The sequence below is a fragment of the Plectropomus leopardus genome, chromosome 7, assembly GCF_026936395.1.
Source record: "Plectropomus leopardus strain MGB_pleo_1.0 chromosome 7, ASM2693639v1, whole genome shotgun sequence".
NCBI classification, from domain to species: domain Eukaryota; kingdom Metazoa; phylum Chordata; class Actinopteri; order Perciformes; family Serranidae; genus Plectropomus; species Plectropomus leopardus.
This window is the reverse complement of record NC_142182.1, coordinates 38,054,276-38,077,792: the sequence shown is the minus strand read 5'-3', so window position 1 is coordinate 38,077,792 and position 23,517 is coordinate 38,054,276. Positions and strand designations below refer to the sequence as shown.

At 44.3% G+C, this 23,517-nt stretch overlaps 1 protein-coding gene across 1 annotated transcript in view; it reads left to right on the top strand.

The window, feature by feature from the left end:
- LOC121950400 (NT-3 growth factor receptor) overlaps nucleotides 1-23,517 on the top strand; it is a 269,926-nt gene that overhangs the window by 142,762 nt on the left and 103,647 nt on the right. The gene's annotated exons all lie outside the window — the stretch shown is intronic.

The following is a 23,517-nucleotide window of genomic DNA, read 5'->3' as shown; positions in this document are numbered from 1 at the left end:
CTACACTCATATTAACCACCCCGACTTCTCTCTCTTTTTTTTTTTACATATTATTTTTTTATTTTAGCCTTTATTAGATAGTACAAATCAGTAGCATAAAAGGGGGAGAGAGTGAGGGGGAGAGCAAAGGGCCACGAGTGGAAGTTGAACCCGAGGCCATTGTGGCAAGGACACTGCCTTCATTCATGGGGCACCTGCTTTATCCACTCAGCCTGTCACCCCACTAACCTGACCTCTCTGTGATGACTTGTATGGGCAGATCCAAAATGGGGAAAGAGGAAAAAGATTCAGGGTTTCAGTTATCAGCCCTCTGGAAGAAACAGACAGTTTGGAGTCACTTTTTCAGGTAGAAAACATTCCCTGCTACATTTCAGACCAGGGCATTCACAGCTGCTGCATTTTAGTATTCACTGACTTTTTTTCACCAAATAAAGATGGTAATTTCTCATTAAAATGTCTAAACACAATAAGTAAAGAGATACTAAAGTAGGTGGGACTTACTTAGGTGCAGGCGAAATAATAGAGTCCTCGACTGGCTCTGAGAGGCCGTTTAAAATGAGCCACGATCTGACTGGACTAAACCAAGTAGGCTTGTCTAAACTGGATATACTGTTTGAATAGTGAGAGTCTCTGCTTCTCTGCATACCTTACATTTAGTTAGTTTAACGTGGAAGAACATGATGATTGTTGATGATTCAGAGTAAAGTAGGAGTAGCTTATGTCATGTGGAGAGTAGCAGAGCCAGCATATAATGTGTGTGTTTAGTGTTTGTGCATGTGGGTGTGTGTGTGTTGCTGAGTTTTGTATGTCCTGAGTTGAGAGATTTTGTAATGTTGCTAGGAAACTGGTCACTACTTCTATACACTTATTAGTGTTTTCAGACCTGGACTAGAACATGCAGAACATATATACCCGATTTCTCTTGTTACAACAGGTTCCTCTCCAGTTCACTTCAATTTAGGGGATCTTTAGCCGCTCCTGTGGGCACAGTCTGACCCTTTGAAAAACACTCATGCACTGTGCAAGTTTAGAGGTGTAGCTTAGCAGTAAAGAGGCATCATGTCTGACTGTCGAGTTTGTAGGTTGTATCAGAGGCTGTTAGCATTTAGCTCTGTTTGTTAGCTGGTGGACCCCAGCTGACCGTCCTCTCTTCAAATTTGTTACCTGCATGACTCAATGTAGATCTGGACAGTTTAGAGAAGGTTTGTGGTTTGATGCTGTTTGAGAGGCAGGTAGGAATGGTAAATGGTAAATGGACTATACTTGTATTGTGCTTTTCTAGTCTTATTGACCACTCAAAGCGCTTTAACACTACATGTCACATTCACCCATTCACACACTGGTGGCCGAGGCTACCGTACAAGATGCCACCTGCTACTCAGTAATCATTCACACACACTCACACTCCGATGACGCAGCATCAGGAGCAATTTGGGGTTCAGTATCTTGCCCAAGGATACTTTGACATGTTGTCCAGAGGAGCTGGGGATCGAACCGCTGACCCTCTGATTAGAGGACGACCCACTCTACCTCTGAGCCACAGCCGCCCCAAGGAGGCTCAGTTATCTGTGGGAACAGCCGCCCCAAGGAGGCTCAGTTATCTGTGGGAACAGCTCTGCTGTATAAAAAGAGTCTCGCTGACAGCTACAAGTTTCATTTTACTCAGCGACTCTGTGAGAGGACAGAGTTTATCCCCCCAGACTAACATGTTCTAGATTTGGGAAAAATTCAGGCAGAAGTTACCTTTTGTTTTATTAACACCTTTATTGTTAAGTTGCCAGTCAGCACCAGCATTTTTGGTCATATTTACTAATCTTTCAAAACCCCCAGAATATTTTGTGTTTTAAATACATAAACAATTGTGAATTGAATTGTGCAAAAATAATACCGTAAATAATATGAGGTGGAGTGGAACTATAGAGTGGAACATTACCCAAAATGGGTAACCAACAGCTTTGCTGCAAACTCTGCATATTGACATATTGTTCTGCTCACTACACTAAACTTAATACTTTGAGATTAAGGACAATTGGCCACTTTAGCCTCTGGGCACACCCTCTATAAAAAATATTCAAGTCAATTGCATATTTTCCTTTTTTAGGTTGTGACATTGTTAAGGTCTTAGCACACTTGTATCGAGGTGCCTCTTCATTATGACTTTCATTAGAGGTTCCACAAGAGAGAAGAGCTGCTGTCAGTTTGATCCAGGGGTTTCACAGAAAAGTCACCAATGAAGAACAAAATCACTAGTCAACACTGTGCATTGCTGTCAATCAATCAATCATCCATACCTTAAGCATGGTGCTGTAATAAAGCACCTATAGCAGATATGCAGCTGAAGGGCCCTGTGGGCAGACAAGATATTGTAAACTTCTTCTGGTCTTAAAGAGCAGCAGCATTTATTAGTACAAAAAATGTAAACTCTACTCTCAGGTACTTGATATGTTTACTGCTAAACTTCAGCTCCTCTCTGCTCCAATCACTCTGCCTTGTCCGCTTTCGCTAGCATTCGCCGTCTCTCTCTCTTTCGTTCTGCCAATCACGAACACACACACATACACGCACGCGCACACGCACACACACACAGACCCTGTGTCCTAAGGGCACACACAGAGAAACACCATATCAACCATCTGTTGATTACATCCATCTGTTCATTTAGTGCTGCCTTACAGCCAAACCACATTACTGCCTGTAGGGCGAGTGTACACTTACACACACACACACACACACACACACACACGGTTGGCTTTGACTTTAGACACACACAGAGATGAAGTGTATTGATATGGACTCTCAGACACTCAAAATGGATGCTTTTTAAAGAGGGAGCCATGCATAAAAAACTGCTTATTCCATTAAGTCTCCATAAATCCTCATCTCCATACACTCTATTCTACTGTTTGAGGAGGAAATAACATCTCTATTTTCTCCTCAAAAGGATTATTGTCATATTTATCACAGTGGAATCTGATTTTACATCCAGTAGTCTTTTAATGCCCAGAGAGGACTGATACATGTCTATCTGTCTGTCTGCAACCTTCTGTCTGTTTCTCCATCTCTGTCTCCTTGAAACTTTATAGACATGATAGTATCTGTATTCTGGAGCTGAAGTGGAAGTGAATTACACATGTGGCTCTGCTGGTATATCTACACTTAAACTGAATAGCCAAAAGACTGATGATGAAGCACTGGTTTACAAAATATGATGCCACTTATTTATTGTATGCTTTGCACTCATACCATTTATGTCACTTTGTTGCTGTACCATTCTTAAACCTTCCAAAAAGCTGAACTGCCATGGAAAGTGTTTTGACTCATATTAATGGATACTCTATTTCCTGCGATTTGTCTAATAAGTACTTTATTGGTTGACACGGGAATAGGAAAGCAGTTAAAAACCTAAACTATTGACTGCTCTGAACATTAGTCACTACTCTGTTGTCAGTACAAAAAAGTAAAGAAAGGAAAGGAAACATGGGAATAACATACTTTAAAATGACTCAAACATTTCCAAAACCCAGTCTCCAGGGAAAAGCTCTGAGTTTGTGGTCCATCTATCACTTTAACCTGTCTCCTCATAGGAATACTTCCTTCTTTACTCTGTCAGTGGAGGATCCCAGAAATCTGAAGGTTACAGATACAGATACAGATACAGTGTTGTTCAGTATGATGAGAAGGGGTAGAGTTGAGGATGAGGCCAATGACCATTGCTTATTATGTAAACATCAAGAGTTTAACAGAAAGGTCTTCTGAGATCAGTCATTGGTGTAGAGAGAGGAGCAGTGGGGATGGCACACACCCCTCTGGGGTGCCAGTGTTCATGGTTGCGATGCTGGAAGATTTTTTTTTTTTTTTTCAGTAAAACTCACCCTGGATGTCAGCCAGTGGGTGACGGTGTGTCTCCTTCCCACAGGCCACTTTACACTGACATGAGGTATTTAGCTGAAAACTGTTTTTCGAGGTTTTCGGAAAAGCTCTTACCTGCTTCTCTGATCTCCTTTGTTAGTGTTTTTATGGACTGACTACACTCCCAGGACTGTAGACCTCCTCCTTGGCCTTACCCCTTGACAGAGCTGTCAAGGGGTTGCAGTAAAGCAGGATTTGTTGTTGATGTATGTGCAGGTTCTAATCATCCCAGGTAGATGTCACATGTCATTGGGTTTATTCATGTCTCAAGTAGAAGATTCAAAAACAGTTAACCATCCATCCATCCATCCATTTTCTTCCGCTTATCCGGGGTTGGGTCATGGGGGCAGCAGCCTAAGCAGGGAAACTTAGACTTCCCTGTCCCGGCCACTTCGTCCAGCCCTTCCTAGGGGATCCTGAGGCGTTCCCGGGCCAGGTGAGAAACATAGTCTCTCCAGCGTGTCCTGGGTCTTCCGCGGGGTCTCCTACCGGTGGGACGTGCCCTGAGAAACTCCTCCACTTGAGGCAGAATCTCCTCCCCAATCTGGAGAGGGCACTCCACCCTTTTCCTGCTGAGAACCATGGTCTCGGATTTGGGGGTGCTGATTCTCATCCCGGCCGCTTTACACTCGGCTGTGAACTGATCCATTGAGAGCTGAAGGTCACAGCCTGATGAAGCCAACAAGACCACATCATCTGTGAAAAGCAGCGACCCAATCAGAACACACCACGGTGACAAAGGGCAGCCCTGGCAGAGTCCAATCCTCACTGGAAACAAGTCCGACTTACTGCCAGCAGTGTGGACCAAGCTCTGGCACCAGTTGTAAAGGGAACGGACAGCCCGAGGTTCGACTGTCCGGTGGATCGTCCTCTACAGTACCCCTGAATAGACCTTTCCAGGGAGGCTGAGGAGTGTGATCCCCCTATAGTTGGAACACACCCTCCGTTCCCCCTTCTTAAAAAGAGGGATCACCACCCCGGTCTGCCAGTCCAGAGGCACTCCCCCCAATGTCCACATAATGTTGTACAGTTGTGTCAACCATGACAGCCCCACAACATCTAGGGCCCTAAGGAACTCCAGGCTAATCTCATTCAACCCTGGGGCCCCGCCACTGAAGAGCTTTTTGACCACCTCGGCAACCTCAGCCCCAGAGATGGAAGAGCCCATCCCTGAGTCCCCAGGCCCTGCTTCCTCACCAGAGGGCATGACAGTGGGATTGAGGAGGTCTTCGAAGTATTCCTTCCACCGATCCACAACGTCCGCAGTCGAGGTCAGCAGCGCACCGTCCCCACCATACACAGTGTTGACAGAGAACCACTTCACCCCTTCTGAGATGCCGGATGGTGGTCCAGAACCTCTTCGAAGCCATCCGGAAGTCATTCTCCATGGCCTCACCGAAGTCCTCCCACGGTTTTCGCTATGGGAACCGTCGTAGCTGCACTCCACTTGGCCTGCCGGTACCTGTCTGCTGCCTCCAGAGTCCCACAGGTCAAGAAGGCCCGATAGGACTCCTTCTTCAGCTTGACGGCACCAACGGGTTTGGGTGTTGCTGCCCCAACAGGCAAGAACCACCTTACAGCCACAGCACTGATAAGCCACCTCAACAATGGAGGAATGGAACAATGTCATCGAGCCTGGGCCACCAGGCAGGCCAACCTTGCTTTCATCAAAAGGGGTCTGGTGAGCTACGCTTTGTCTGGTTCCTCCCCTAGGACCTGTTTGCCATGGGTGACCCTACCAGAAGCATAAAGCCCCCGACAACTGAGCTCCTAGGATCATTGTGACACGCAAACTCCTTCACCACATTAAGGTGGTAGCTCAGGGAGGGGAAAACAGTTAACCACTGCAGTCAAAGCAGCCTGAAACCTCAGCTTGACCTTGTTGGTTCATCTACAAGGTATAAGGTAGATTAGTTCGTCATTTTTTTAAAAACATAGTTTAAGGGAAAATGAAATTAAAATTTGTTGCTAAATCTTGCTAAATCTTTTTGCATTGAAGGAGGCTTTGAGAAGTCTCACAGCCTGAGGGAAGAAGCTGCTGATTTATAAAATTCCAGGGAACTGGAGAGGAAGTCTTGTTAGCTAGATATCTGCCAGATATATTGTAGGAAGTGCACCTTTGGCCACAGTTAACATGCAGCCTTCCATGGACAGAAATTCTCTGTGATGTCTGTCTAAGCACAAGTCTGTCGCTCTCTTTTTTTAAACTCCAGCATAACATTCAACTGGTTGTTGTGACAACTGAAGGTCTCCTCTTTGAGTCATGTTGCTCAGATCTGTAAAAAGGCTCATGAGGTTTTAACCATCTTTTAAGACTGACCAAAGGCTGTGTGGTTAATATTCTGCCACCAGTTGGGTTTTTTATTAACCATTCAGATTCTTTCTGAATAAGGAAGGTTCTATATTAGAGAGACAGTTTGAAAAAGATCACTTGCTCACAGCCAAACTCAAATGCCACATTAGCATTTTATGGTGGAAATGAAACACTGAACAAGATGACTGTGGTTCTTTTGATTTTTACCATAGGGCGAGATATTCGATTTCAGGTTTTCTCCAGCAGGGCACAGCAATCCGTCAACAAGCTAGCTGGTGATGTAACTGGCACGATTGTTCATTATGAGATGAGCTCTGAGTACAACAATGTACCTCAGACTAGTTTAACTAGTTGATAAGTTTATTAAAATTACTTAATAAGTGTTGATTCATTGAAATTTGAGAGAGATGCAAAGAACCACAGAGGATATTAAAAACCAACTGTCAATGCTGTTCCCATGGAGGCGGGGGACAGTTGTGAAAGTGAATGAGCTGCCTGAACTTGACTGATGTTACATTCAAGGCTGCTGCAACTGACAATCTGCAAAAAATACCTCTCCACATCAAATATGTTCTCTACCATCATGGAGCACTGCTAAAATAAATGGCATGACTCAGTATCAGAAGAACTGAGCTCCTCATGAATTTGTCATGTTTCTGCATGTCAGGTTAGACAGCTAGACAGCTACCAAACATAAATTGGTATTTATAAAGGAGGAATTGTAACGGGTGTGGTACGGACCCAGATGCAGTACAACGGTAAACAGGATTAGTTGGTAATGACTTTTATTCAGTCCAGCACAATTCAAACACGAAGCAAGATGAGGTAATTCAGCACACAGTTCGTTCTTCGGGTCGGAACCCACAACAAAGTCTCTGGAGGGAGATCAAACAAGCGAACCGAAGCTTACGTCACTCGGCGTGGATGCGGAGGAAACCCCGTAGCCCAACAGCTCGACAGCACGTGTGGAGATACCGTCGAGGAGAAGGCGGAAGCGTGGTCGGGGACAGGCGGAGGTTCCGAAACCGAGTGAGCAGTCCGATGATGCAGCGGTACCGATGGGGATGGACCAGGAGGATCGTCGGGGCCAGGCGGAGGTGTCTTTACCAGCGAAGCAGATCAGGGACGCCAAAACAGAACTCGTGGTCGAGGACAGAAGACAGGTAGGTTTACTGGGGATCAGGCGAAGAGAGCAGGTCAGGAACAGGCAGGGTCGGCTTTCAGAGATCTGGCAGGAGAATGCTGGAGAGTCTTGCATAATGCGGAAGAACAATCTGGCAACGAGTGTGTGTGTGTGGCAGGCTTATATACTGGGTTGATTACTGATGAGTTGCAGCTGGAGGTGAGTGAGCAGAGCAGGCAGAGTGGGCGTGGTCAGCAGGTAGAGGGAGCAGAGGAAGAGTGAATGGAAAAGTACTGAGAAGGGGGAGAGGAGCAGGGATCGTGACAGGAATGTGCAATAAGAATGTGAACACCTCATCCATTCTTCAGAGCAGCATACACACAGTTTTAGCTGAGGGAGCTGCAGGTAATTAAATAAAAGGTTGAGAGATTGAAAACAATGCTTTAAGGCTGTTTGCTTACTTAACAGATGGTTTTATTTTTATTTATTTACCTTTTTGCATCTGACACGGCATTCAGTAAAACGTCAATCACGGTTGCATTTATAAAGTTCTTAAATTATTTATGGGTGATACATTTCAGCATTATTTTTATCTACATTAATCTCCCTCTTAGTGATCATATAATTTTATCATGTGAAGCATTTTGTGTAGTTAGTTTCCAGAAGTGCTCTGATTCAGTCATTGATTATCCTTCTGACATTGACATGACAATCAAGATTTCACCACGACACTGATTTGCAGAAATGTGATGATTAAGTGGCATTGACACGACAAATATCCACAGCTGTGTGAACCACACCAATGCAGCACAGTGATATAATTGCTCTTTCTTTTCTGTATTTCTCCCTGACAGGTATAATGATGGTTCAGTTGCACAATTGAAATGCAAATAGATGTTTCAGGGTGTTTGGATTTCCATTTATGGTGAACTGTGAGTTTAAAATGAGGGTGTGCCCTGCGCCACAAAGATTGGAATTTTTAAAACAGAAAAAAAGAATGGCTTTATAAATCTGATGGGTGAAAAATGTTTGTGTTTCAGTCATGAATCAGAGTTTTATACATTTAGCCCCTGGTGGTGCCAATTGTTTTTTTTTTTTGTTTGTATGTTTTTGTGAATCCATCCGCTTCTCTATGTACATAATAGACTTTTTTCCTTAATATTGAGATACCATCAAAATCTTGCTGGCTCTTTGGTAATTTTTCAGCAAATGAAGAGGCCCCTCCTCAATAAGAGAGTCAGGTTTTAATGTCAGTCTGGTTGATGATGTTAGCTTTTTCTTAGATCATAAATGAAAAGTTTTATTTGTTTTAGTCCTCACTGCACATCTCCTGATATTGTATGTATATCCATTTAAGTAATCCCAAACTCAAATTCTTTTGTCAAAACAGAAAAAAAGGTGGACCTGTACCCAACACCTGCACCGCCACCGGGGGACACTGGTGATGCAGCATGTGTCCCACCTGTTGGGCACTATGTTACTTTCTGTAAATTTTTGCACTACTCTATTTGAAACATTTCACACACTGGCTGTAAAAAAAACCCATAATGGGCCTCTTGCAGTAACATTCTCTTCAATTTCTCTTACATTTTATCTTAATTCTCTGCTGAGAGAAAATATAAGATAAGTCAACTCCGGATTCACCAAACGTTCTTAACCATCCAAATCTGTTCTGGTTGGGTGTGCTCAATGACAAACCCATTCATCATAAGTCACTAGTTAGCACAGGTAAAGTCCTCTGAACACTGTATAAAGGCAGGTTTTGTGCCGTATGCAAAGTCTCTGGCACATGAACAAGACTGGAGACATGACACCAAACAAAGGCTGTAAATTGCTGTGTGTGCAGCATTCATGACGAAGTATTCAGATCCTTCACTCAGCCTCACTAAAATACTCAAAGAACTCAACGTGTTAAATGTTAGTGCAATCAGGGAAATGTATGGAAGTATTCATGCATTTAGTAAATCATGCATTTAATAAGTAAAAATGATTAAATGAACCAAAAAGAAAAGTAGTAAGCCCCCGTACCAGCCCCATCTCATTCCAAACTCATATAAGATGTCTGCTCTGTAATTGTTTTCAGTGTATGAGTGTGACACCAAAGCCCCCTTACCTGGAAGGACAGCATCAGGTTGAAACACTGCTGGTAACAACATAATATATGGAACACAAGTGCGCATGTAGGGTAGATGTAAGGGGTGGTGGATGGGTCCCAAAAACAACTGACTTTCATGCAGGAGTCCAGTGTCTGCTTCCAGTGTGAATGTGATTTTTTTTGTTTGTTTTTTTAAACCTTACAATGTGCCTGTTTTGGCTAAATCTAACCATCCGTGACTGTTTCCTAATCCTAACCATTGTAAAGGTCTGCCTTGGTTGCCATTTGCTCATGCTGTGTAAACAAAATGACATGCTGCATCATCCAACTATGTACATTTGTTGACATCATGGTAACTGTATTGGGGAGTGTAAACAGCTGGCTCAGAAGGATACCTAAAACATCAGAAGTAGATGCAGAAGGTTCCTGACATTAACTGAAACTGACTGAAATATTTTATTCATGCATTTTTAAATGTCCCTCATATATATATATATATATATATATATATATATATATATATATATATATATATATATATATATATATATATATATATATATATATATATATATATATATATATATATATATATATATATATATATATATATATATATATATATTTTTTTTTTTTTTTTCCCTGTGCTGGGCAACAATTTATGGACTGTGATAATGAGATGTTTTTCTGTGTCAGAATGCTTCTGACCACCCGTTAAATGTTCTTTCCAAAGAACAGAGCAAAAACAGGAAAACATTAGTGAATCCCAAAAATCAGTGGGCACTAACAAGATGAGAACAAATCCTTGAAACAAGCAAAAATAAGTAACAGTTTGTTTGTAGTTGTTGTTTATGGGGGCCCAATGTCTCCTAATGTTGAACAAGTGGACAACAGAGATAAACCAACCCAGTGACATCACCAGATAGCTTGTTGGAAGATGGCTGCGTCCGGCTGGTGAGAACATGAAATACAATTTCGTTTTCAAGCAAATCCAGGTGGATGTCAAGTTTTTTTGTTTTTTTTGATACAAAACAGTACAGTGGGAAGTGAGATGTGTAACAGACAGACATAATACTTGTGGAAATAATACTACAATACAATACAATACAACAATACTATGTGTAGAACATGGAAAAACAAAAAGATGCAGGAACTAATAACATACTGTAATATTTTAGGTTGAGTGTGTATCTATGTTTATGTGTGTTGGTGCATGAGTGCGTGTGTGTATGCGTGTGTGTGTGGGTGTGTGTGTGTGTGTGTGTGTGCATGCATGTGTGCATTGCTGAGTTTGAGGGAACAAATGGTAAATGATTTAAAGACAGATGGGATGACAGCCTAACAGTCCTCTTTTAGGTAGGTGGTATTGTATGTAGAGAAGAAATGGTTATTTGGTTGGTTATAATGGTTATAATGATACTTATACCCACACGCTTAAACTAAGAGAGAAAAAAAAAGAAAAAACTGGACTTTATATATGAAATAAAGTTAAAAAAAAAAAATAAATAAATAATAATAATAATCACCCCTCTATCAGGGGATATTGTAGAGGATTTCTGAACTGTGGACAGGATAGCTGTTTCTCAGTGTTCTCAGTCTTGTAGCGGTTTTAATAGCAGATGTATTATTTAATCAGCAAATAATTAAAATTAGTAAATCAATACCAAAATACGTTGCTATAACTCAGAATGCAAAATTATGACTCAGAAACATGAATTGGTATAAAGATGAAGTGCAGTAATGGGACTCAACTTCAGCTATCAGGAACAATAGGTTTACATTAAAAATTAGAGTTTAAAACCTCGGAGCACCACCCATTAAAATAGAAAGGTTGATAGCCCATTTTGCCTTATAAATTAATCTAGTCTCATAATTTGAAATTTGCTACAGAGTTCTTTTTTTCCAGGTGTGCAGGGACCTGACATTATGTACACACACATCACAAGATCAAGTGTCTTTATAAATGAAAGGCTTATTAAACTACTCACTAAACAGCAAAACTACTCCTAAAACTACAAATGAATGAGTTTAAGAGTAAGTATGGATAAATGATGAAACAGTGAATACAGCAAAGACACCAAGTGAATAAAATGACTAAATGAACAACAAACTAATAAATGAAGCAACAATAAAAATGAGGGGATGAAAACTAGTGAGGAGCTGAATTAGATGTGACATCTGGACTTGATCAGGTGCACTGAAATAGTGCAAGATGATCAAGCAGATGGAAAGTTAAGATTAAATAAAAGTCAATGTCAAGCATCGATCAACAGCAGAGGGGCAACCTATCCCATAACACATTGAAGGAAAAGATAAAGAAGAGTCCTGATAAGAGAATAACCCATAATTGTGTTAATGGGAGATCCTAACTTAGGTCTAACACTTCCTGTGTGTCCCTATCATTTAAGAGCATCAACTCCATAAAAGCACAGACAAGATCATTTCACCTTCCTCAAAAGTCTCGATGCTGGGGAAACGGTTCACTCTGCAAAGTTGCAGTGTAGCCTTTGTGAGGACACTTAACGGACATGCAGCCTCAGTCGGTTTGAACGTTGCAAACTCGGCTTGAGTTTGTTTCCTCCATCTCTCTCTCTCCATGAACAGCTGGATCATCTTCTGACACCTCATGTGGCTGAGATGAGATCACGATGACAGCTTATCAGGCTTCGTCTCATTCGAAGTCTCTCTTTGTCTTACTGTCTTTCTCGTGCAAAGTCTTCTGGTTCTAAACCATCATTTATAACACGTGTAGCATGGGCTGTTTCCAAAGTTCTCTCTTTCAAGGTAGATAAACAGCAGCTCACAGCATTTTAGGGCTGCAGCACAAGCAGGCATCCCCCCTCCTCAAAGGAGGAGGAGGAGGGAGATGCAAAAGCCCCAAAGAGCCAAAAGAGCCAAAAGACCCCAAAAGAACCAAGTCCTTCGACTTCACTGAGGTTATATCTCCTGTGAAAAAAGGGGTGTGGTGCTTGACCGTCAAAGCGCTAAAAATACACTCCTCCCTTCTATCACTTCTACTGTTTTAGCTGTCTAGATCTATTTTCTTCCTAAAGTGTTAAAAAAGTTCACTACAGGCCTTCAAATCTTCAATATTTGATTCCATGACGCTCTCCTCTGCTGATCAATACCAAACACTTATGAGAAAACCAAATAATTATTTGGCAGATCATTAACTAAGTAAAACAGTAATAATCACGTTTAACAAACATCAAATATGTGTGAAAATGAGAAAGTGTAATGCCACAGTGTCAAAACACTGATATAATTAAAGGTTTTATATATAACTATAACAAAGTATTGTAGCAACTCTGCTGCTATGTTAATGTTGGATGCTGTTAGCATGTGAATGGCTGAGAGGAGAGAGGGGGCGGGGTAGGAGTGAGAAGGTGAAGAGTCTGTGTGTGAGAGCGAGCGAGCGTGAGGAGCGAGAGAGCAGCCAAGTTGGTCTGTGCCTGTATTATTTCATTTTTGTTTTGTGCGTGGTTACGGCCTACAGTAACCAGTTCAGTAATAAAGTGGCGTACTGATAAACCGTCGCCTTTCTTTCCAACGTCTTGCCGGACGTTACATTGGTGTCAGAACTAAAACACCGGACTTTATCCGCTAGTTGGCAGCGGCTAGCATTGAGCCAGCTAACTCTGCTCGACAGCCTGCAGGGACAATGCAGCGCAAAGAGATGGAGCCGGTGCTCGCCGGAAAGTCAAAAAGGAGGATATGGACAGTGAGTACGCTGGCACACCGGGACGTGAGAGTGACTTTGACCGTGCTGCAGAGCATGTGGTCCGAATGGCCAGGAGGCAAGCAGCTGACGCCGGCTTCGGCTCGTCGACCGCGGAGGAGCGCGCCGGCGCGAGAATACACGCCGGAGACGGCGCAGGGCCACATGTAAACAAAGAGGGCGGCGCCCAGAGTAACCAGCCACATGTGAAGACACCGAAATACTCGGGTAAGGCGGACTGGGAAGCCTTTCATGCCCAATTTGAACTGTTAGCACGGGCTGCAGCCTGGTCAGAGGACACTAAAGCACTCCACTTAGCCCTGTGCCTCACTGATGATGCCTTGGCATGCTTACTGCTGCTTAGCCCGGCTGAAAGGGATGATTATGGGGCTTTAGTTGGGGCTCTACAGCGGCGGTTTGGACAGTGTACACAGCCTGGTGTCCTGCGCACAGAACTGATGAGCAGACAGAGACCACCAGGTGAGCCGGCCCTGCAGGTTGGCTAATGACATTGAGACTCTGGCAAGGAAAGCATATGCCCACATGCCCACTGATGTGCAGAATGAGCTAGCCAGAGACCAGTTTATCCGAGCCATATCCCGAGAGGCTCACACAGCTGCGCACTCGCAGTCTGCAGGAGGCACTGGAGCTGGCTGTGGAGAGGGAGGCTGTAGGGGTTGCTGCTGGGAGTGATACTGGTGGGGGCGGGCCGGTTGTGAGAACTGTGGTGCCGGAAGGCCCGGGCCAAGAGAAGCCAGCCTGGGCTGCTGAATTGACAAAACTGATCAGAGCTGTGTCGCTGCAATCAACACGTGGCAACACCTGCCCTCGCCGGGGCCCCCCTGTGTGCTGGACATGTGGCCAGCCTGGCCACATCAGCGTACAGTGCCCTAAGCATGCTGGTGTTCAGGGAAACGCCTCAGGGCTCATGAGGGGACGACGCAGGCCCCATCTACTGTGTCCCAACTTGCCCTGTTTCCAGTAGACGGAGCCCGACTGCACAGCCGGGGGAGCGGGACTCCACTCCCCCCAGGAGCAGACGACAGCGCAGAGTCTGCGAGGGTGGTGGGCTGGACCCATGCAGGAGACTTTTTCCATGTCCCCATCACCCTGGCGGGGGCTCCATGCACAGCCCTGGTCGACACTGGCTCCACTGCAACACTGGTGAGACACGACGTGGTGCCAGCAGGGACACAGTTGGAACCTACTGTGGTGAAGCTGCAAACAGTGACTGGTGAGTTAGCCCCCATGCTTGGAAGAGGGGTAGTGACCATACAGGTGGGGGGACTGTCAGTGAACTTCAAGGTGTGGGTTGCAGCAGTGCAGGACCCCTGCATATTGGGTCTGGACTTCTGCGTGCACGCAGTGTGTGTGTTAGACCTGGGGAAGAACACACTGGCCTTTCCTGGGGGCCTCACAGTTGAAATGGTGCACCCCATACAGGCCTCAGGACCGCACCTGCCAAGTTTGAGAGCGACAGAGGAACATCATTGGTCACACCCCCACCCAAGCCGCCCCTGCACTCCAGTTCCCCCATCTCCCATCCCCAGAGGTTGTACGCCTCCTGCCCAGGACCAGCAACCCACAGTGGGGGACGGAGACAGACTGGCAGTGGTGTGTGTGAGAGGTATGGAAACGCAGCTGCCACTCTTGGACCCCTGCACAGCAGGAGGAGCTGTGGCAGGTGTTGCTGGAGTTTAAGGACATTTTCGCGCTGACAGAGGAGGAAGTGGGCCTGACTCACTTGGTGCAGCATGACATTGACACTGGGAATGCACGGCCCATTAAAACACGCCCCCGCCGCCTCCCTCTGGCACATCAGGCTGCCGCTGATAGCGCAATTGATGAGATGCTGAGGGCTGGCATCATCGAACCCTCTGACAGCCCCTGGGCCTCAGGGGTTGTGATGGTAAACAAGAAGAGGAGCCCAAAAATGAGATTTTGTGTTGACTACAGACCACTAAACAGTGTGACCAAGAAAGACTCGTACCCGCTGCCCCGCATCGACGAGTCTCTGGACTTGGTTTCTGGCTCATCTTGGTTCTCTCCTTAGACTCATGCAGCGGATACTGGCAAGTGCCCCTCAGCCCTGAAGCCAGACCAAAGACTGCTTTCTGCACCGGCAGGGGGTTGGCAGTTTCGAGTCCTTCTGCTTTTGGCCTGTGCAACGCCCGGCCACGCTCGAACGGTTGATGGAAAAGGTGCTGGCTGACATTCCCGGCAGGAATGTCTGGTCTATCTAGATGACATCCTGGTCCATGGGAGTCTCCTTTGAGGCGGCTTTGGCGTCCCTACAGCGGACTCTACAGCAGATAGCGGCAGCGGTCTGAAGCTCCACCCAGATAAGTGCTGCTTCATGAGAAGAGAGCTGGAGTTCTTGGGGCACAAGATCGGAGGCGAGGGCATCAGAACACTGGAGGAGAAAGTGCAGGCAGTGAAGGACTGGCCGACCCCCACCAACCTGAGAGAACTGAAGAGCTTCATTGGACTGGCATCCTACTACAGGCGGTTTGTGCGCGGCTTCTCATGTATTGCCGCACCCAGTGACAGTGACTTTGCCTGGACTTCAGACTGTGAGCAGGCTTTCAGTTGTCTTAAGAAAGCCCTGACAGAGTCTCCCATCTCACCTCGACCCCCAACCTGCCGTTCATCCTGGACACAGATGCCAGCGACGTTGGGATGGGAGCAGTGTTGCCAGGTAGGGCCAGAGGGAGAAAGTGGTGGCATTTCAGCAGAACCTTCAATAAAGCCGAACGCTTACTGTGTGACGCAAGTAGAGAGCTCCTAGCCATGGTGAGAGCGATAAGCCATTTCAAGTATTACCTGTGCGGCCTGCCCTTCACTATCCGGACTGACCATGCAGCCCTCCAGTGGTTAATGTCTTCAAGGAGCTGAGGGGCAGATCGCACGCTGGCTGGAGGAACTGGCGCCATATGCCTTCAAAGTGGAGTACAGGGGCTGGAGCTCGCCATGCCAATGCTGACGCCCATGTCCCGGCGCGCCCCTGTGCTCCTGACGCTGCCGATATTATGGAAAAAGGAGGCCCGGGAGGGGGAGCTCCGCGCTGAGGAGGAGCGGGACCCCATGCATGGCGGAGATGGGCCAGCCTGCAGAGTAGCGCAGGTCGTCGACTCAGCTGAATGGAGAGTGCAACAGGAGCAGGACGCTGACCTCCAACCAGTGCTACAGTGGGTGGAGTCTGGACGAAAACCACAATGGGACGAGGTCGCTGGGTGCTCACCTGCCACTAAAGGACTGTTTGAAAAGTTTGCCGACTGAGTGAAGGATGGAGTGCTCCAGAGAGCCTGGAAAGAGCCAGCTACAGGAGAGGATAAGTGGCAGGTGGTCCCAGGGTCAGGGCCTAAAGGAAGCAGCGCTAAAAAGCCTGTCACGGAATCCACTGAGCGGGACATTTTGGAGTCTCCAAAACCCTTCAGCCGGGTTCCCGCAAAGTTTCTGGGGTCAGCTCAAGAGAGATGTTGAGGACTTTTGTCGCTGCTGTGACCTCTGCACATGGGTTCCCCCAGATCAGTCCGCGCCCGGCTCCAACAGCTGCCAGTAGGGGCCCGATGGGAGAGAGTAGCAGTGGACATAAGGGTCCGCTCCCACGCACAGACAAGGGGAACCGTTATGTTCTGGTCGGCATGGATTACTTTACAAAATGGCCTGAGGCGTACGCCATTCCAGACCAGGAAGCAGAGACTGTTGCTAACGTGCTGGTCGAGGGCATGTTTGCCAGGTTTGGGGCAGCTGAGACTATCCACAGTGACCAGGGAAGGAACTTTGAGTCGGCTGTTTTGCATGCAAAAAACTCGAATTACGCCTTTGCACCCACAGAGTGACGGACTTGTCGAGCGGTTCAACAGAACCTTGGCAAAACAACTTGCCATCCTCACTGCGGAACACCAGCGTGATTGGGACATGCACCTCCCCCTCGTTTTGCTGGCCTACAGGTCCGCTGTGCAGGATTCCACGTCATGCACACCCGCTCTGCTTATGTTGGGACGAGAGCTGCGCACTGCAGAAATGGCGTTGGAAACCCCAGACGCACCGACAGTTCCGCCAGGGACCCAGAATACGCCAGGCAGCTCCAGGACAGGATGGAGACAGCCCATGCTTTGCCCGTGACCAGCTGCAGAAAGCGGGATAAGACAAAAATGTAAACCATGACATGAGGGGCCAAAGGAGAGACTTTAGGGCTGGTGACCTAGTCTGGGTGTATAGCCCAAGAGAAAGAAGGGTCGGTGCCCTAAGTTGGACTGCCACTGGGTGGGGCCGTGTGAGGTGTTGGAGAAGCTGGGGGAGGTGGTGTACAGGGTCCAGCTGCCACCTTGGGGAAGACGGGTGGACCTCCACAGAGATAGGTTGGCCCCATACAGAGGCGACGCACGCCCACTCCAGCGCCCTGGACCCTTGACAACCCCCCGGAGAAACAGAACAGCCACACCCCCAGACCCACTGACTGTTTCCCCTTCCAGCTCCCCCCAATCCCCCTCACCCCTGAACTCACCCCCTGCTCGGCTGCAGATACAGCCCCTTGTGTCCACTTCAAAGAGGCCCCAGAGACAGACAAGACCCCCAGGTTACCTCAGAGACTTTTTGTGTGATCCCTCGGGGCGAGGGATTTAGTAAGGGGGGGGCAGTGTAGCAACTTTGCTGCTATGTTAATGTTGGATGCTGTTACGTGCAGTTGTTCTGTAAGTTCCTACCTCTCTTGTTACCTGAATGCATCTTGAGAGCTGAGTTAGGCATGTGAATGGCTGAGAGGAGAGAGGGGGCGGGGTAGGAGTGAGAAGGTGAAGAGTCTGTGTGTGAGAGCGAGCGAGCGTGAGGAGCGAGAGAGCAGCCAAGTTGGTCTGTGCCTGTATTATTTTATTTTTGTTTTGTGCGTGGTTACGGCCTACAGTAACCAGTTCAGTAATAAAGTGGCGTACTGATAAACCGTCGCCTTTCTTTCCAACGTCTTGCCGGACGTTACAGTATGAAAGTACTCAATATTACCAAAGGTCTATTAACAAAACCTATAATTAGAAAATCACATATTGCACGATTACAAAACAATATAGAATCTGTACACAACAGTGTAAAGGAAGGTAAATTAAGATACAGATAGAGGAGATGCATATCAAAATGCAAGTCTGTACTAAAAGTCTGTCCCACTGGCTAACCAATCACTGCCATTCTACACTGCACTCGTACAGTGGTTACTGCTGGTATAGAAACTGAAAGTGTAATGCCCATCCTGATTAACTCTGTCAGCACTGTTGCCGATGTTAGCACTGTTAGCACCAGTAGCTGCTAACCAAGGGCACAGCCACCCATCCTGTATAATACCGAATTGTCTTGTATTTTAATGTAAAATGTGCCGTCCCATATTGAATCAGTACGGGACACAATTTGTCACACCCTAGTCTAACTCATAATCTATGTTTAATAGTTAATAAATTAAATCAGTTTGCATGTCAGTATTTGTAACCACTTCACCGCTCATTAGACCTGTCGATGAGACGTACGGCTAAGAGGAAGTTAAGTTTTACAGACCGGTGAGGATGTCCAACAGAACAGCTTACACACATTACACGCAACCATTCCACACAGAGGCGGCAAATAATAGTGTCCATACCAATAATTCATCACATGTACCTGTAAACCATTTCTAGGTGAGACTACAATCACCATCATAGAACATCAGACTTGTTGTTGACGATTAATTAACAGCTCTCACATTGAAACAGACTTCAAAATTTGCTGCACAATTCAAGATAAAATCAAAAGATCATTAACATGGAAAATATGGCTCAAATGTGAGGTAATTTAAAACAATGACTATTACATTCATTTCACATAGCCTCAATGATTATTTAGGTTAGCCTAAGTAAGACTGATCAAGTTTTAGTTTATACAAGATAGTTTATACTGAAAAAAGAAAAACACACAATCAGTGACATTGGTGAACCTAAACAAACAAGGTTTGACTTTGAGATTGGCCAAGGACTGCACAAAATGCAGTAAATGAAGTTTCTGACACACAGAAAGCTTGTGGGGGAGGGCCTCTGGACTCCCCTCTTGATTTGTGTCCCTCTGGCACTGGGTCCAGAAGTACCCCTCATGGTAACCATAGTTGAGAGTCATGTGCAGACAAGCTCTGAATCACAGACACGCTCTAAAAATTGTATGTTGTATGTTGTAATTGTGAAAAAAGCGCATATTTCCCAGAGTGTTGAGCTATTTTTAAAATCACATTAACAGGGGGCTTTTGTGTCCACTGGGTCCTAACAATATATTGTTTCAATCCTTGTTTCAAGGATAGAAATGCTGTCTTCCTGATGATACAAATCTGAATGAGGGGCCTGTGTCCACACAACATTTTCTTCGGCAGAAAAGCAGAAGCAGGGCACTGGGGAGAGCTTCGTCAAAAAAAAAATCTCAGGGAGTGCTTTCTTTGTGACATGCTGCAGATGGGTGTTGTTTCTATGACAACAACATCTTGACATTGGGATTAGCAACATCCACCAAGCAACTGGATGGAATCTTTATAGTAGCTGCTGGTTTAAATCAACTCATCCATCAACTTCAAAGATGTAGCAGGATCAAGGACAAATGTAATTTTGTTTTGTAAGCTTTGTTTAAAAAAATACTAATAAATTTACCTCCTATCTTCTAGCTAGGGAGCTAACGCAAAACTAGAGGGTTAAACACAGTTAATAACAAGCTTACATATGCACGGAAATAAAAGCTCAACACTCAATTTTCAGTGTCTGCTGGTCCATCTGCTCTCACACATGGGCTTTTCTGTCTGTATTGTGACAGCAGCCGAGCCAAAAAGCAGCTTTGATGTCACCAGCAACTTACTGAAAAGTGCTGAAAGAGGCCAAACAAAAAGCTGGAGTGCTCTGAAAAAAATGTTGGGCGTGTCACTTTTTTTTTACTGTACAGCCACATTTACCCGCTCCTATATACAGAACAGTTGAAAAAAGACCCCAGCAAGGAGAGAGAAAAAAATGCTCTGTGGAAACAGGCCCCAAGTCAGCTGAGGTGAAGTGATATGCAATGACATTGGCAGTTATATTGAAGTACTGTATGTGTCTCTGTTGTGAAGCCTGGGTGACTTGCTGTGTGAACTGCTGTGATGCTGACTAGGTTTTCACAATAATACGATCAGATCCAGGGTATCTTAATAGATGATAGATTATACCACAATAATATAGCTACGGATATAGCCAAAGGCAGGCTGGACTGCTAAATACCACTGGAAGAACCATTAGAATACTCTAAGGGTTGTCCAAACTGAGAGGCTCTAAACTGATGGTTATTTTACCAAAGACTCTGACTGGCTCTGTCTCTAATTAGCACCATGTCTTCATGACTTCAGACTTCAGACTTCAGAGTGATGTTACAGCTTGTGTCGAGTATAAGGAGGAGACTCTCACAGCCTGTACTGCTAAGGGCTACTGAGACAGGCAACAACAAACATGGAGAGGAAGCTCCAGTACTGAGATTTTTCAAATTTAATGCATCATTTTACTGTCTGTTTAATGAACATTTCCACAGCTTTTTGGATGTGATTTCAAATACATGTCTACCCAGCAGACTCTGGTCTGTCCAGAATATTTAGATTTGTTTTTGGATCCACAGTCTTAAGATGTTGTTTATCTGTTCGCTGTGCAACCAGGACCGGGACCAGCCTTTTTGGGTTCTAAGTAGAAGGTAATCAATATACTTAAGTGCAGAGCAGTAACCATCTTTTTCTGAACAAGGGAGAGAGTTGAAAACTTGATTACAAAATAGTAAGCATTTTGGAACAAAAGTGGGAATATGAATATGAATATGTCCATCAACAAATGATATATTGGTCTAATGTGGTGGTGATATGAACGGGTGAAATCTTACCCTGAACTTTAAAACAAAACCTATGCCAAAGTAAAGTATGACAGGACAGCATTCTCATTGTTCCAGTTCAGGAGCATTAAACTTGAAATTGAAAACAAAATTGGTATGTAAGTATTAAATGAACAGATCTTTGCCTCCGTACAATGAGAGCAGCTTTGAATTATATGATACATATGATATGATAGTGGACTTAGGTGAATACTTGAACTGTGTTTGCTCACCCTTTGTGGCCCTGGAATGAAGTCTTCACAGGTTATTCAGTTCAGAGTATATGAGCCAACCTGGAACTCAAGTCAGGCTTATATCAGGCATATCACTCTCCGTCAAATCAGGTATAGTTTTCTGCTATGTGTCAGTATGTCAGGTCCCTTTTAAATGACCTTTCTTTTTACATCGTTAATTTATGCCTGTCAATTTTAAGCAACAACTTTTGGATCAGGTTCAGAACTTTAGATCTGTGAAGAACTCAACTCTGGACCTACTCACCCCCAATTACTGGGACCAGTTCCTCCATAGCTAAAATCATACCAATAAAAGCAAAGAAATCACTTCTGGATACTGATATGTACAAAAAAAATTAACTGCAAAATGACATTTTATAACAATAAAGCCATTTCATTGCATTCACAGTGTGTGAGTGTGTGTGTGAATGGGTGAATGTGACATGTAATGTGAAAGCTACACAAGTGTAGAAGGAGAGAGTTGTGAAACAGAAAAAAGAAAGCAGAGGACATATTTTTCACTTTGTTATTTCTGACTCTCTCTCCCTCTCTCTCTCTCTGTGCCCCAGATCATACTACCATCTGCTCTGCTGTTTTATTAAAAACCAAACAGCCTTTCTGGGGCCTGCTTTCCTTATTCATACACAGTCATTAACAAACTATATCTCTGGGATCACTTTCTGAGTTCTGTGTGAAACAGCTTTAAGGTTTGCAGAGATTCAAGACTTTGAGTTTTCCTATTTTGTTTACCATTTTATTCTCTTTTATCTAACTCTCTAACTAACATTTTATGATTTCCACACTTGATAACCATCATTCGATATGAGAAAACAAAAATGTTAATAACATGTAATCCCCATTCTGCCTGCATACATTCTAGCAAATATTAAAATGGGATGTATTGCAACATATTGTGTTTATTATTAAGTATGCAAATATCAGAATATTTCTTTATGTCCAATTAATTGCACGTCATGTTACTAGATGGCCTAGTTGAAATTGATAGAATATGGCTGATATTATTATATTTTGCTATCTTTTTTAGTATAATCTTTTTATTGAGAGATGTTCATTCTAACTAACTGATTGAACTCTCAAAGCAGCGTGAACTCAATGTCTGTGTGATGCAGAGCTACTCTCAGAGATCCAAGATGCAGATGTGAAGTTGTTTCACACTGAACTTCACTTACCAAGGTAATTGTAATGAAGAAACATCATCCAGTGCAGCCGCATGTTTTTTTTTCTGTTTTTCAGTAGCTTTTAAATGGTGATGGAATTTTATAACACAGAGACACAAAATATATACTACTGTGCCTATTCACATGACACCTGCTCATTTTAGCCAAATTCATGGTTTCAGCCCTGTCTTTTAAACATGAGTCATATTAAACTCATTTCTGTTTGCAAATGTTCTTGATAGGAAACACCCAGATATTTTAGCAACATAACAAGTTGAATATTTACCATATGTATTGTATGTATGTAGGTGTGAGTGGTTGCAGCATGCAGTTCAGTGATATGCCAATGTGAGGGGACATATAGACTTACAGGCAGGTACTGGTACAGGATCAGAGTCAGCGGTTCAGGTTATGGTAGCACAAAGCAACATGGCAACTCTGATGATCTGATAGGGAAAGACAGTGTTTTTCTTGAAGACAGAGGCTCTGTTGTATAAACCAACAAATGGGATGCAAGAAATTACAGTAGCCTATCCTTCTGGAGATGAATGCATGAACCAGTTTCTCAGAGTGAGTTTGAAATATGAATGCTCCAAGTTTTGATAATTTGATTGATTTGATTGCATTTCTGAAACAGTGAGTCAAAGCATGAATATATTTTCTGTCTCTGACCTTCAGGACCAACTACCAGTAGCTCAGTCTTCTCTGTATTCATGTGTAAAAATCTTGTAGACATCCAGCAATTAATATCATGAATAGTAGTTTTTTTTAACAGAACTGAGGTCATCTGAAGAAAGTTAAATATGCGTACAACTGTGTGTCATCTGCATAAGATTGGTAACATACAGTATATTGTGTTTCTTTGTGATAATACCAAGCAGGAGCATGTACAGATTGAATAGCAGTGGTCCATGAACTGACCCCTGTGTAACCCCAGTGCTAACTTTTATTTCTGCAGATTTTAAACTTGAATCATCAAACAATACTAACTTTAGAGTTATCAGTGAGAATACATGTTAGTTTGTGCTTTGATTATTGTGTTTCAAAAATGAATCTAAAAAAAATAAAT